The sequence below is a fragment of the Amblyomma americanum genome, chromosome 3 (assembly GCF_052857255.1).
Source record: "Amblyomma americanum isolate KBUSLIRL-KWMA chromosome 3, ASM5285725v1, whole genome shotgun sequence".
NCBI lineage: Eukaryota > Metazoa > Arthropoda > Arachnida > Ixodida > Ixodidae > Amblyomma > Amblyomma americanum.
In genome coordinates this window covers 178,190,209-178,202,451 of record NC_135499.1, presented here as the reverse complement: position 1 = coordinate 178,202,451, position 12,243 = coordinate 178,190,209, and the positions used below count along the sequence as shown (strand labels likewise).

The window sequence follows — 12,243 nt, the reverse complement described above, 5'->3', positions numbered from 1 at the left end:
CGACCGAGGGGAGAGAGGGAGGCCGAATGACACGGCTCCCGCCGCTGCCGACGGGGAGACCGGAAGAGAGCGAAGAGCTACTCTGCTGGGAGCGAGGGCGCCAAAGGTGGTGCCCGTCTGCCACGCAGCCTCCTCTTCGAAACGTGGTAGTAGTTGTCTAGTTGTTGCTGCTATCTTCGCTGCTCCTCCAGGAAAAGAAGGAGGTGCGGAAATAGTAGCAGCAGCACTAGTAGCAGTAGAGGCAGTGCAGTAGTAGTAGTAGTAGTAGTAGTAGTAGTAGTAGTAGTAGTGGTGGTGGTGATGGTGGCAGTAGTAGTATTAGTAGCAGTTTTTGTTGTCGTAGTACTTGTGGCAGTAATTGGCTAATTGTGGATTCTGAAGAAAAATGAGGAGGCGCAGAGGTACTAGTATAGAAGTAGTAGTTGTGGCATTAATTGGCTAGTTGTGGATTCTGAAGAAAAATGAGGAGGCGCAGAGGTACTAGTATAGAAGTAATGGCATTAGTAGTTGCAGTAATAGGCTAGATGTTGGTGCTGAAGTAAAATCAGGAGGTGCAAAGGTAGTAGTAGTATAATAGTAGTAGCAGTAGTAGTGGCAGTACTAATTAATAGTAGTTGCAGTAATAGTAGTGGCAATAGTTGACCAGTTGGTGCTGAAGAAAAATGAGGAGGTGCAGAGGTAGTAGTAGTATAGTAGTAGTAGTAGTAGTAGCAATAGTTGACCATTGTTGGTGCTGAAGAAAAATGAGGAGGTGCAGATGTAGTAGTAGCATAGTAGTAGGAGTATTAGTGGCAATAGCTGACCAGTTGTTGGTGCTGAAGGAAAATGAGGAGGTACAGAGGTAGAGTAGTATAGTTATAGTAGTAGTAGTAGTGGCAATAGTTGACTAGTTGTTGGTGCTGAAGAAATGAAATGCAGTATAGTAGTAGTAGTAGTAGTAGTAGTAGTAGTAGTAGTAGTAGTAGTAGTAGTAGTAGTAGTAGTAGTAGTAGCAGCAGCAGTGGTGGTGGTAGTAGCGGCAGTAGTAGAAATAGCGCAGTTATCGCTGTTGTGGATCGTGTCACATATGTAGCAGAAGAAGATGAAGCTAGAGGAGAAGAAGATAGTCTACGGGAGCTGACGCTTGAGACGAGAGCCCGCAAAGTTGTAAGAAACGGCTGCTTTGCAATAACGTGTACCAATTTCGGTCATGGTTTGCGCACGGTCAGGTGAAAGGGCTGGCTCAAAAGGCTTTCCACCTTCGTCAAATGCGGTTACTCCGTCCAGGAGTGGAGCCGGTGACTGTACGCGACCGTCAAATGTGACGCCGAGCTGTGCGCACGCGCTGTGCGGCTTCAACACCGCGAAAAAAAGAAAGGTCTCAGCTGCACACAGATCTCGACAGACTCATTTGCTAGAGTCATGAGAGTTACACTGTGAATCACTGGCTCAGCGAAACAATGCAAAGCATCAGCAAATATCAAATGAAGCGCAAAAACCGCACCACTGCGCAGCTCTCAAAAAGGATTCAATCAATCGGTGCAAGGCACACAGTGTAGCAGCAGCCTAGAGAGAACAGGTTGACAAGGGTCTCAGAGACCGTCCCAGACCTTCATAAAAGGAAAACACAGACATAATAGACGTTTTTAGCATACCGGAGACGTATGCTGGTTTACCGGACCCCTCTTGCGCATGCGCACTGGCATTGTTGTGGTGAGAGGGAGCCACTGCGCGTGCGCAAGAGGGGTCCGGTACACCGGCATACGTCTCCGGTAGTACGTCTCCGGTATGCTAAAAACGTCTAATATTCTCCACTCATCTCGTCCTCGTCAAAGAGGAGAATGAGCTAGGTCGCAAAGCCATCGCTGGAGTGACGTCTCTCTGAAGAGTGGAGAAACGCCACGTAAACAACAGCCAGCAGAGGCCTCCGGCTCTCCAGCTACGCCCAGCAGTGTACACAATAGTCGCTCGCGGTGCGGGCGTGGCGGCGTCACCCAACAGCATCCGCCAACACCGACAGTCTCGCCGACAGCAGGGGGAATACCTACCCCGGCCGGGAACGAGGAAGAGAGGGCCGTTGAGGATGGGGGCAGAAGCAGGTAGTGCCGACGCGCGGCCGGTTCCGGCATCGCGCGCAGCTTATCCGCCGCACGCCACTCTCCTCTCTGTGAGGAGAAGACGGGTGCCAAAAAGACGGCTGCGCACATATATATCACCGCGTCGCCATCCCGCAGAGAGGTGGCAACGTGCCGCGAAATTATTTGCGCTCTTCCGCGCATTCCTCGTCCCACCTGCGGCGCCGCGGAGATCGCGAGTGATGCGCTGTACTTGCAAACGCTAACGCCGAAGGGGTGTTCGCAGTGAGCGCAGAACTGAAGGGTTCGATTTGCCGCGTCGAAAACCTCACGTAATCTGCTGATGCCCAATCCGCTTTCCCGCGTAACGGGAGACTGTCCTCAGTGAGCGGGCAAGTTAGTGAGTGCGCTCTACAAGGGTGATCAATCGACAGCAAATGCGACCTCCGCGAGACCAAGGCGGGAGATATGAGTCAGCCGCTTGCCTGGACGATGATGTGGCCTGACGACGGAAGTCCGCCGAATGTGTGGCGTCAAAGTTCTTACGGATTTTCTCGTTGAGACAGCCGCTCGATTCATTAACTTTGTCGTCTTACAAATGAATCGCGTTTTATCGCGCAAGCCGTTAACGCTGTAGTTTATACGCAACATGTCGAACTGAACGCCTCAAACAAAGATGGGACTGCTGTTCATGTAGCAGACATTTACGCTGCCGGTTAACGAAAAGTAAAGATCCGTTATTTTCTGCATCCTTTTCTGTCTTCCAAGACTGAGTAGCTATACAATAGCTGGCACGAATTTTCATGGCAATTATAATAGTATAATAGTGTATAATAGTATACTCAAGGAAATCATAAGAACAACATTTCTTCGCTTCTTCTCTACACGACCTCGTGATACTATATCCTTCAAAACATTTTCTACCGAAGCAGTCTGTCGAGATAGCAACGACTAGAAATCCCATCAAATGGTGCCCATGACGTCAGATAGACGTCCAAGGGGCCGTCGCTGGTTTCCTCCGAGCGAGAACTGTCGGCGCTGAGTGAGGACTTCATTGACGGCTCAGCTGAAAGCGCTGCAGCGGCGACCGCATAACAGGCCCGACAAAAGCGCCCTTGCGACGCCGAAGAAAGACGCGCGCACGTCCCGTGAATTTTGCAAGACGCCGACGGGACTCCCTCGTGCGGGGCTTTTAATCAGCCACCACAACTGTTCAAGCACGGACGACAACAGGATGTTGCCCCCGAAAGGGAAAGCACGCAGCTGGTTTGTCTCTGCTGAACAGACATTTCTTCCTTTCCGACGACCGGTCTGCAGCTATAGGCGTCGCCAGCGTCGAAGCTCTCTGTCTTGGGGCACGTGTTGGTGTCTCAGTGCCTTTTTATATCTCTGGCTGAAACTCATGCATATGACGTGGCTCGTATAGCTTGCTTGGAGGGCTCGGTCGTGGGAGCTCTCTGGGGCACATTATTCATCCATCAAGGCAAATTGTGGCGAAACTCTCCAGCTATGCAAGGGTCTGTTCAGAGTTTCGTAACCGGCGAAACGCAAAGCGTCACCAGCTGAAATAATCGGTTGTGTCGTAAGCACAGCAGCGTTCGCAAACACGAATAAGAGGCTCGATTTACGCTACAAAAAAATCAATAATTTATTAGCAGGCTCGATAAGTATGCGACTGCAGCTCATTCACGAGAGAAATAGGCAAAATCAAGGGGTTGGTCCCACCTGAGGGAATCAGCCAATCCGACGCTAAAATTGCACAGAAAATATTTTTACCAAGGACAATGAAAATGTATAGAATCAAACACGAGTACAAGAATACGCGACAAAAAAGAAAAAGAGATATGGACAATGCTTGAATTATACACAAGCTCTTGCTGAATGGCTTGTTTAGCAACTCAGGGCGCCCAATACCGTATTTACATTTTGCGAACCAACAGAAACGATAAAACCATCTTTTGTAAACAGCGTTATTAAAGTAATATCGCAGTAATCACAGTATGATCACGGTAATATCGTCAGCTATGATTAAAAATGATAATTATTAATCGGCAGCGCCATATTGTGCTTCTTTGTTTGTATGGCTGTGCCATATAAACGCGGCTTCGCGGCTTGTATTTCTGCACTGTGCACCTTGTTTTATAGATCTGTTTATTTGAATTAATGCACTTCTCGTGTAAATTTGTTTGTAACTGCTGTCGCTGATTCTAACGCAAAGTGCTTCTTAACAAATGAATGTACCCTCTCCTGCTTGTACCGATTCCGTCTGCACTGTAAATAAGTAACTTCTTATTACGCGCAGAAAGTTTACTCGGCTGTCATTCTATCACGCGTTTTACCATAGCGACCAACCATTCTCCCGAAATCATATCTTTCCTGCGCCCCAATGCTCAGCTCGCCTGGATCATGCGCATAAAGTGCGCCCGATCTTCGCTCGCACACTAAAATGTCACAAGTCAACGCTGGTGTTGGCAATAAATGAATGGACCGCACTGCCATCCAGCATAGTCATCCATACTGAATGACTTTTCAAGCAGCTTTACTAATATTATTGAACGCAGAAAATGCATCATACAGTGCTTGACTCCAGTGTGAGTTATCAATGCCGTTACATTTTGCCGGCACCGTTTTGTTTCGCTTATGTTCTGTTGTTCCTGTGCTATGCCGAAGAATGCCTGAGCTTGTTTTGTGTACCAACGTGCTTTCACGCTGCTTGAATCTTTTCTTATGCCAAACTTTTACCCCCCCCCCCCCCCCCAATGTAATGCACGGTTCTGGACCGTTAGGGTAAATAGTTAAATAAATAAATAAATAAATAAATAAATAAATAACCTTTTTTTACGAAACAGCCCAGAGACATGAGCGAAATAAGAAACATACAAACAGGGCGCTTTTTATTTCTGTATTCAGCGTCCGTGCCCTGTTTCATCAGTGTCAAACAAGCTCCCCAAGCGTCCACTTCAGTCAACTTTCCGTCTCCATGTTTCCTAGTAACATCACAGCTCGTAAGGAGACTTACAGAGCAGGGCGATCAACTCGCCGTTTAATCGATGACACTTTGCAAGACTCATTTTTGGTCCAGTAGTCAACGTCAACAGGCACCTTACAACCTCTTGCCTGTAACCATTGCAAAATTTTCCATAACGGTGGCAGTGGCACAAAACTTTGCACTATTTTATGGACATGGCTTTTGTCTTCTATTTTCCTCAACCTACAGGGCTCAAAACCAAACAAGTCAGCTTGTCTGTGGTGCACACCTCACCTGTACTTATAACAACGTCTCCCTTTGCCACCGATCAAATCCTCAATCGACAGCAGCGGTGGCTGAGTGCATCTCCACCTCGCAGGCGGTAGGTGCGGGGTTCGATACCCAGTGTCGCCGGGTACACGCCGGTAGTAAAATGGGTACAAACTTTCCAAGCCTGGTGTCCGGCTTATCTGTGGTAAAATGCTTGGGAAATTGGTCGTATGACCACACATTGAGTAGACCGGCGTATATTTTGCCGTGGTGTTCTTCGGCCAAAGTTGTCCTTGTGTCACAAAAAAAATTATCATCATCATTATCATAAAATACGCCATCACGTTCGAACGTCACGCACCAGCCGCAGTGGATGCTCGCCTGCAACTAATCGAAACTGCGTCCCTAAACCTATAACTTTGCTCCCTTTATCGATGGTTACAATATGAGCATAGCACGGCTCCGAAAGAAAGACTTATCGCGGAGAAGCACATCAGCTGAGTGTGCAGCAACACGTCGTCGTGCACAGCTATGCTGCTCCGTGTACACTTTCGAACCTTTCCCGATTCGCATTTTTAAATTCTGCAACGGACAGTACCCGCCGCCGGCGCAGCTCTCTGGCATAGGCTGTCGAGGAACGCGTGGAGGAGAGTGTGTCCATGAAGGGCGCACGCCCGCCGCCTCGACTTGCCCAGCTGTCACAATTGTCCCGCAGGCCTAGTAGCCGGGACAGCCTAACATTGTGCGCGGCCTACTCCGCCCCCGTGTGTCACGGCTTTCTCCCACGCCGGCCGCGAGCGCGGCGAGACAGGGTAGCGGAAGTCATCACCGACACTTTGTCTATAGGCAGCGTTACAATTGTCTGCTCAGCTTCCTACACGAAACGCACTCTTCCCTATGGGCGTCTGGTGATTCGTGCCGCTAATGCGAGCACCGTGGGAAGCAGGAATTCCGCCTATAGCTCTGCCGCAATTTTGGACTCAGTTAAAATATATTCTACCGCCACAGCTTGAATTAGGAAAAGAAACAATTCTGCGTAGCCTATGCGTTCCCGAAATACACTGCGGACGCTTGGTACATTTTAAACTTGAATAAGCCTACATGGATATAAAAGGGAAGTGAGCCGTCCTGTAGCACACTCCTTTCTAGGGGCAGGGAATTTGTTTCCGTTGCCTAGCGTAAGTATTCCGCATATTTAGTGATGGAGATCTATTCCAGGGTTCTGGCAACATATTCTGCCCCTTGAAGGGGGTGCGCTAGAGGACTGTTTACTACCCTTTTTACTCCTTTCGTGTTAAGAATGCAACTGGCGATCTAGAACTTAAGTTGACTAGCTTGAAGCCATTGGCCGTGCATGAAGTAACCCGTATAAACATAACAACAAATTAAATGTTTAATTTGCAAAAGTAAGTTTATTTTGCTAGCACGATAGCAACTTAGCTCACCCTGGCGCCTTCTCAGTAATTCAATGCTGATGTTACACACGCCTTTGTGAGCACTGCAGTACAAATTTTCAAACGTTGCTCAATAACATTTTCTCTCACACATATAGTTTCGGAATTGCATTACAGAAGTAAAGCATCGTGCAACGCGAGGAACGATTATTAAGGGATCAGTTTTTTAGGAGCGCCGGTAGTGATCTTTAACATGTTTACAGGTCTAGCAAGTGGTAAATTGCGGCAAAGCGAATTTCGCACACAGTTAAACTGATGCGGCACGCCGCCATCCGTTCGAAGGGGACTTTTAATGGGGATTGTAATGGAAGTTGGAAAGGTCGGGTCAGCTTTTATATAGTATAGAGGTAAAAATGAAGAAAAACAACCTGCATAATAGTGCTGACATTGCGTATATACATGCACACCTCACTGGTAGCGCACATGAAAAAGAACATTAAAGAGTATAGACCTGCATTAAAAATGTGGGAGTAATTCACAGGGGGCATATTTTTGAACCGGCTAATGCGTTACTCGCCGTCATTCCAACGCGATTAACGGAATTATACGCAATCGCGGAAAGCCCCTCTGCCCGGTGCTCCCAATGGTTCCCGGTGCACTGCCCGGGGCACCAATGCACATCGTAATGGGATGCGTACGGTTTGAGTGATCAGCAAATTTAAGCGGTGATTTTCTGGACCACATACTATAATCGCGTTACCTTGCTCATTTCCACATCCCTTAGCTGCTTCGTTCGCGAAACAGCGAGCTTCTCCGCAGAGCATAACAGCATTGGCATGATGGTGTCTTGCGCGATGAGACAGCTCACATCGACTTTAACAGTGTAATTGAAACAATAAGAACAAAAACTACATACTTTCTGTAGATATATATAATGACCAAACAATTAGATCTTTGTGTCCTATTGAAAGCTTCCTAAGTCGCTAAACAGACAAGAAGTTATTGGGAAGTGAAGAAATCATTCCGACAAAATTTCGCAAGTGAGCTTCTCCGCAAGCCAGATGTCGCCCTACATAAACAGGGTTGTGCCCGGTGGAGAACCTCGCTTTTAGAATTCCACGTATCGTGTAGCAGTGTGGCGACAGTTTCCCCATTACTCACATTCACGCTCGACGCGCGGCGCGTGACAGCTCGCGTTTGAGCGCGGGTTCACAAACACATGCGACCCACAACTGGCTGCAGCGAGCGAGCTGCCACACAAACCACGTGAGCGCATCAAAATATGAGGGGGCGTCCTCTTCTAGGAACCGCTTCCGACGAGACGGAGGAAGCGACGGAGCAGCTGCCGCTACTGCGGTGACGATGTCGTCTCGATTGGGAGGCAGAAACAGCCGTAGGGCGGTCCCGGCGACAGGGCCCACGCGCGCGGCTCCTCATTGTCCCACGCACGCACGCTCGGGGCACACGCGCAGGGGGCGCACGAACGGTTCTGTGCGTGCGTGCGTGTGTGCCGGGCCCGGCGCGCTTTCGCGACTGAAAATCGGCCCGCGCTGCCGTTGCCCCATCACCACGGAGGTGCTTGCGAGCGTGCGCGCGTCAGGGCAGAACAGCTGCGCGGCCGTTTCCGCCGCCGCCGGGTGCGAGCGCCCTCAGGAATCCAGGTTAGCGCTTACTTGGGGTGGCTGAAACAGAGGAGAAAAGAGAGAGAGGGGGGAAGCAAGCAGGGGTGCGCAAGACGGACACCCCTCTTCTATCCGAGTCGCGCCCGACGTGGCAACAACGCGACACGCCGCGGCGCGCTTGGGTCGAGGAGACAGAAAGGAGGCCCCCGTTTTGAGGGGTGTGCAAGAAGGGGAGGGGTCTCGCGTCGTTGACTTTCTTGCGGAGATAAACGAAGGGCGATCTAGCTACCGTTAGCTGGAGCGCATTGTGAACAATATTACGTAACAACTCTCCCGCGCGAAGGCGAACCCTCTTACTTTTTCCCTGTTACTTTTTATTTTTTTTTATTCTCCAGCATGTATGGCGCTTTGGGTGCTAGAGGTATGCTTTTACTCCCTGTGTGTTTGAAAACAGCGTCGACCGTGCCAGACGCCGTTGAAATCCAGGGGAGCTGAGTCAGGAGAGTCACGCAACAGCGCGGAGCGGCAGGCGAAGGGGTGGGAGAAAGAAAATACGGCAGTGAACTCGTTGCTGAGCTATTCGGTACGCCAAAAGAAACGGACACATAATTAATGAAAGTCGGCGCTCTTTTTTTTTCTCGTTTAATAAATGAGCCACGGGACGTGTTGGCTCACGCACGAGGGTTCGGCTACTCGTCAACACTGTACTCAAATACATGTTCAGCAAGAGCCAGTTTCTACATATCGTCCGTGATACATAAAGAAACGACCACCATACGATACAAACAGGCATGTTTTCATTGCTCGGAGCAGGGACTAATTAAAAGATCCTTCCCACCACCCATCCGCGCGCTCTCCCCTCCCAGCAGGGAGGGGAGCGCGTACGGGTGAAATATGCATCAAAATTAGCATCTATTCACTAATTAGAGAAAGACATATGCCGCAGGAAACCGCATAGGATTGCAAAAACTATGTGTCTTGCACGCTTACCCACTAGTTATTGAAAAAAAAAAACAAATAGAAACAATCCGCTATGCTTTCAAGGTTTCTGTGCCTGTTGACTTTCCTTCACTGTGTGTCATAACGAGCCCCTACCCTACCCTTGTCTGCCTCGCTCTCTGTAATTTTAGTGAGTTAGTGCGATCTTTAGTGCGTGCACTTACCCCCAGGCTGTGGCGGCGCCACAGACTGCTCGCTTCAGTCTTATTCCGGTCTTGTCTTTTTCCTTATTTCCCGTTTTTTATCCCTTCCTACCGCTCTCCCAGAGCAGAGTGGCAAATCAAAATCCCCCTCCGTTTAACCTCCCGTCCTTTCATACTTGCAATTACTGCCGGCAATGGGCCCCCCGTTGAGGGACTTCAAATAAAATAAAAATAAAAACAGGTCCCATTTAGAGCACAGTGTAAAGTTTGTCACGTGTCGCGTTTGCACTCGGTTCTGCTTCGTGTTTTGCATTTGCCAAAACAGCCATCCGTGAAATGCGGGGCTCACACGAGGAAATCAACTTTATTAAAATTTTCTTTTACTCCCACATCTGGTCCCCCCTCACTATTTCATTTTTCCTTTTTATACAAGCGCCGCCACCAATAAGCTCGTTCCCCCTTTTCATCGTTCTCCCAATGTAACTTCACTGCCGCGCACTGATGTTCTGCAACTGAGCATCTGACGTTGACATCGGAGAACAGTTCAGGAGCGTTTTCGCTCGTTTCGTTTCTGGACTGTGCTTTTAAAAGCAGCTGACTGTTGGCCAATGCTTGCTGTCTCGAGCATTTCCTAAAAAAAAATATATCCACCCAGAAACACGCTCCAGTTCAGCTGGGTATCGTTTCTGCCATTAACGCGGACCTTCGCAACATCAGTAATTGAAACTTCGGCTGATGCCTGTCACTCTTCAACTCTCTATTTACACATTCAACGCACTCAAATGCTTTTTCAGTGAGAGCGTATCTAACAACAAAAAAAAAAAGACTCGCAGCCATATGAAGAATCATTTCTACTGGTAACCGCGTTTACGAAACGAACCGCGTAAGGAAGGCCATTTCTTCTTTACAAGGCGAACTTTCTCCAGGGAACACATTAACTATATTTGTTGACCAAAGTGACAAACCACATAGCTAGCTTTAAAACGACAACAACGAAACCTTGAGCTACGAAGAAAGAACCTGCCCTTGCTATGGAAAGAAATATGCCTTCCATTCAAAATGTGTTGAAAGGTTTCTTTGAACCTTTTACTGAAATGGAAGTTCGAAGTAGAACAGCTGCTACCGCCGATGTGCTTCTGGCGTAATTCGCGAATGAGGCGAATTCGCAGGTGTACATGAAGCAGTCACCGCCTGATCTTAGCCCGAATACCTAATGAAACGAATATACTGCGACCTAAAACAACAACAACAATAACTAAACCCGTCGAGCTTCAGGTCGGTCCAGCGAGATCCCGAAGTACTGCATTTGACGAGTTAGGAAGACGCTTTGAGCATCCGAACAAGCTAGAATTATTTAATCTGATTTTTTTTTTCACTGAGGACGCATGAGCGAGCGCATTCATTTTTTCGAATAAGTACAGTTGGTGAAACAATTACCAACAGAACAACAAATAATCAAGCGATCACAAATTCCTGCAGTTGGCTTTCATTTGCTTTTCTTCGTTAATACACAATGACAAAATCAAGATAGACGAGCCTTTTGAGTTCTTCCCAAAAATTGCCTAGAAACCTGAACCGCGTTCAAAAGGAGAATAACCCAGTATTAGTGCAATTTATGACATGTGGACGCAGCGCAGCCTCTGAAAGATTCCGGCGCTGCAGCGGTTCAACGTCAGATTCAGATTCAGAATAACATTTAATGTTTGAACCCCCCTCCCTACCTACCCTCTCCGGCACGGCACGCAGGCCTCCGCGAGAAGAGTAGAGGGTTTACTCACTACACGACTATCACTTAAATTTAAGTGATGCTGCAGCTGCAAGTTGGGTCAGTTCCTTTTGCACACTAGAGTCTGGGCTTCTTAATACTCCATTCCAAATTTCATCGTCTTCATATCTGCTTTTTCCTGGAGCTTCTTCGCATGTTCTGATGATGTGGTCCATGCCGGCCACTCCTCCACAAAATATGCATTTCTCTTCTTGACTTAGGGTCTTTTCTTCTTTCTTTTTAGGCTTGATCCATGCCCTCCATCTTGCGGAGGGGTAGTTTCCCGCTTGAGGTCTTCTTAATATCTTGCACTCTCTGTAGCTTATCCCCTTCCTGTCTGGAATGGGCAGCCTTCTTCTGTCCTCCCTTTGCTTGGCCATCTTCTCCCTTGGCGTATAGTGTTCCGCTTCCACTACCTTGATTTCTCCAGCGCAGTAGAGCCCTTGCCTTGATAATACTAGACGAGCAGTTCTATCTGCGGCCTCATTGTCCTAGGCACTGACTGTTAAGTGCCGAGGGCAACATACTGGGCTCTGATACACGGTGCAGAGGAGCGCTCCAGATTCAACTCGACCGCCTAAGGTTGTCAGCCTGAACAGGCATCGAACCCGTGACTATGGGCTGAGCACTCTAATGTCACAGCCACTGAACCATCCACGGCGGGTAACGCCCCTGGCAAGGAGGCTATGTACTAGAACTTCTAAATAATTTCCTTGGCGTCAGGCTTCACACAGCTGAGGCGTCAATCACCGGCCTCGAGGACCGGGCGTCTCGAAGAGCGCCAAAATGTGATGGCGGTCGTGCACTCGCTTTTTACATCAAGTCTGGGGATTCCACTAGTTGCTCATGTGCCTGATGTCCTATCCTATCCAACTGAAAAAAAGTATATCCATCAGCTCTCGCAGAGAACCCTGGCCTGGAGGAGACTATTCTCGGACAGAGAGAAGAAGATGATAAGGCGTTACAGCAGCCATTTTAGACTGATGACTTTTCCATGATCCTCCCCATTTTCTTTCTCCCCGCCTGAC

At 48.5% G+C, this 12,243-nt stretch overlaps 1 protein-coding gene across 1 annotated transcript in view; it reads right to left on the bottom strand.

Annotated features, from left to right (window-relative positions):
* Positions 1–12,243, bottom strand: part of nemy (cytochrome b561 family member no extended memory) — a 141,763-nt gene that overhangs the window by 54,039 nt on the left and 75,481 nt on the right. The window lies entirely within an intron of this gene.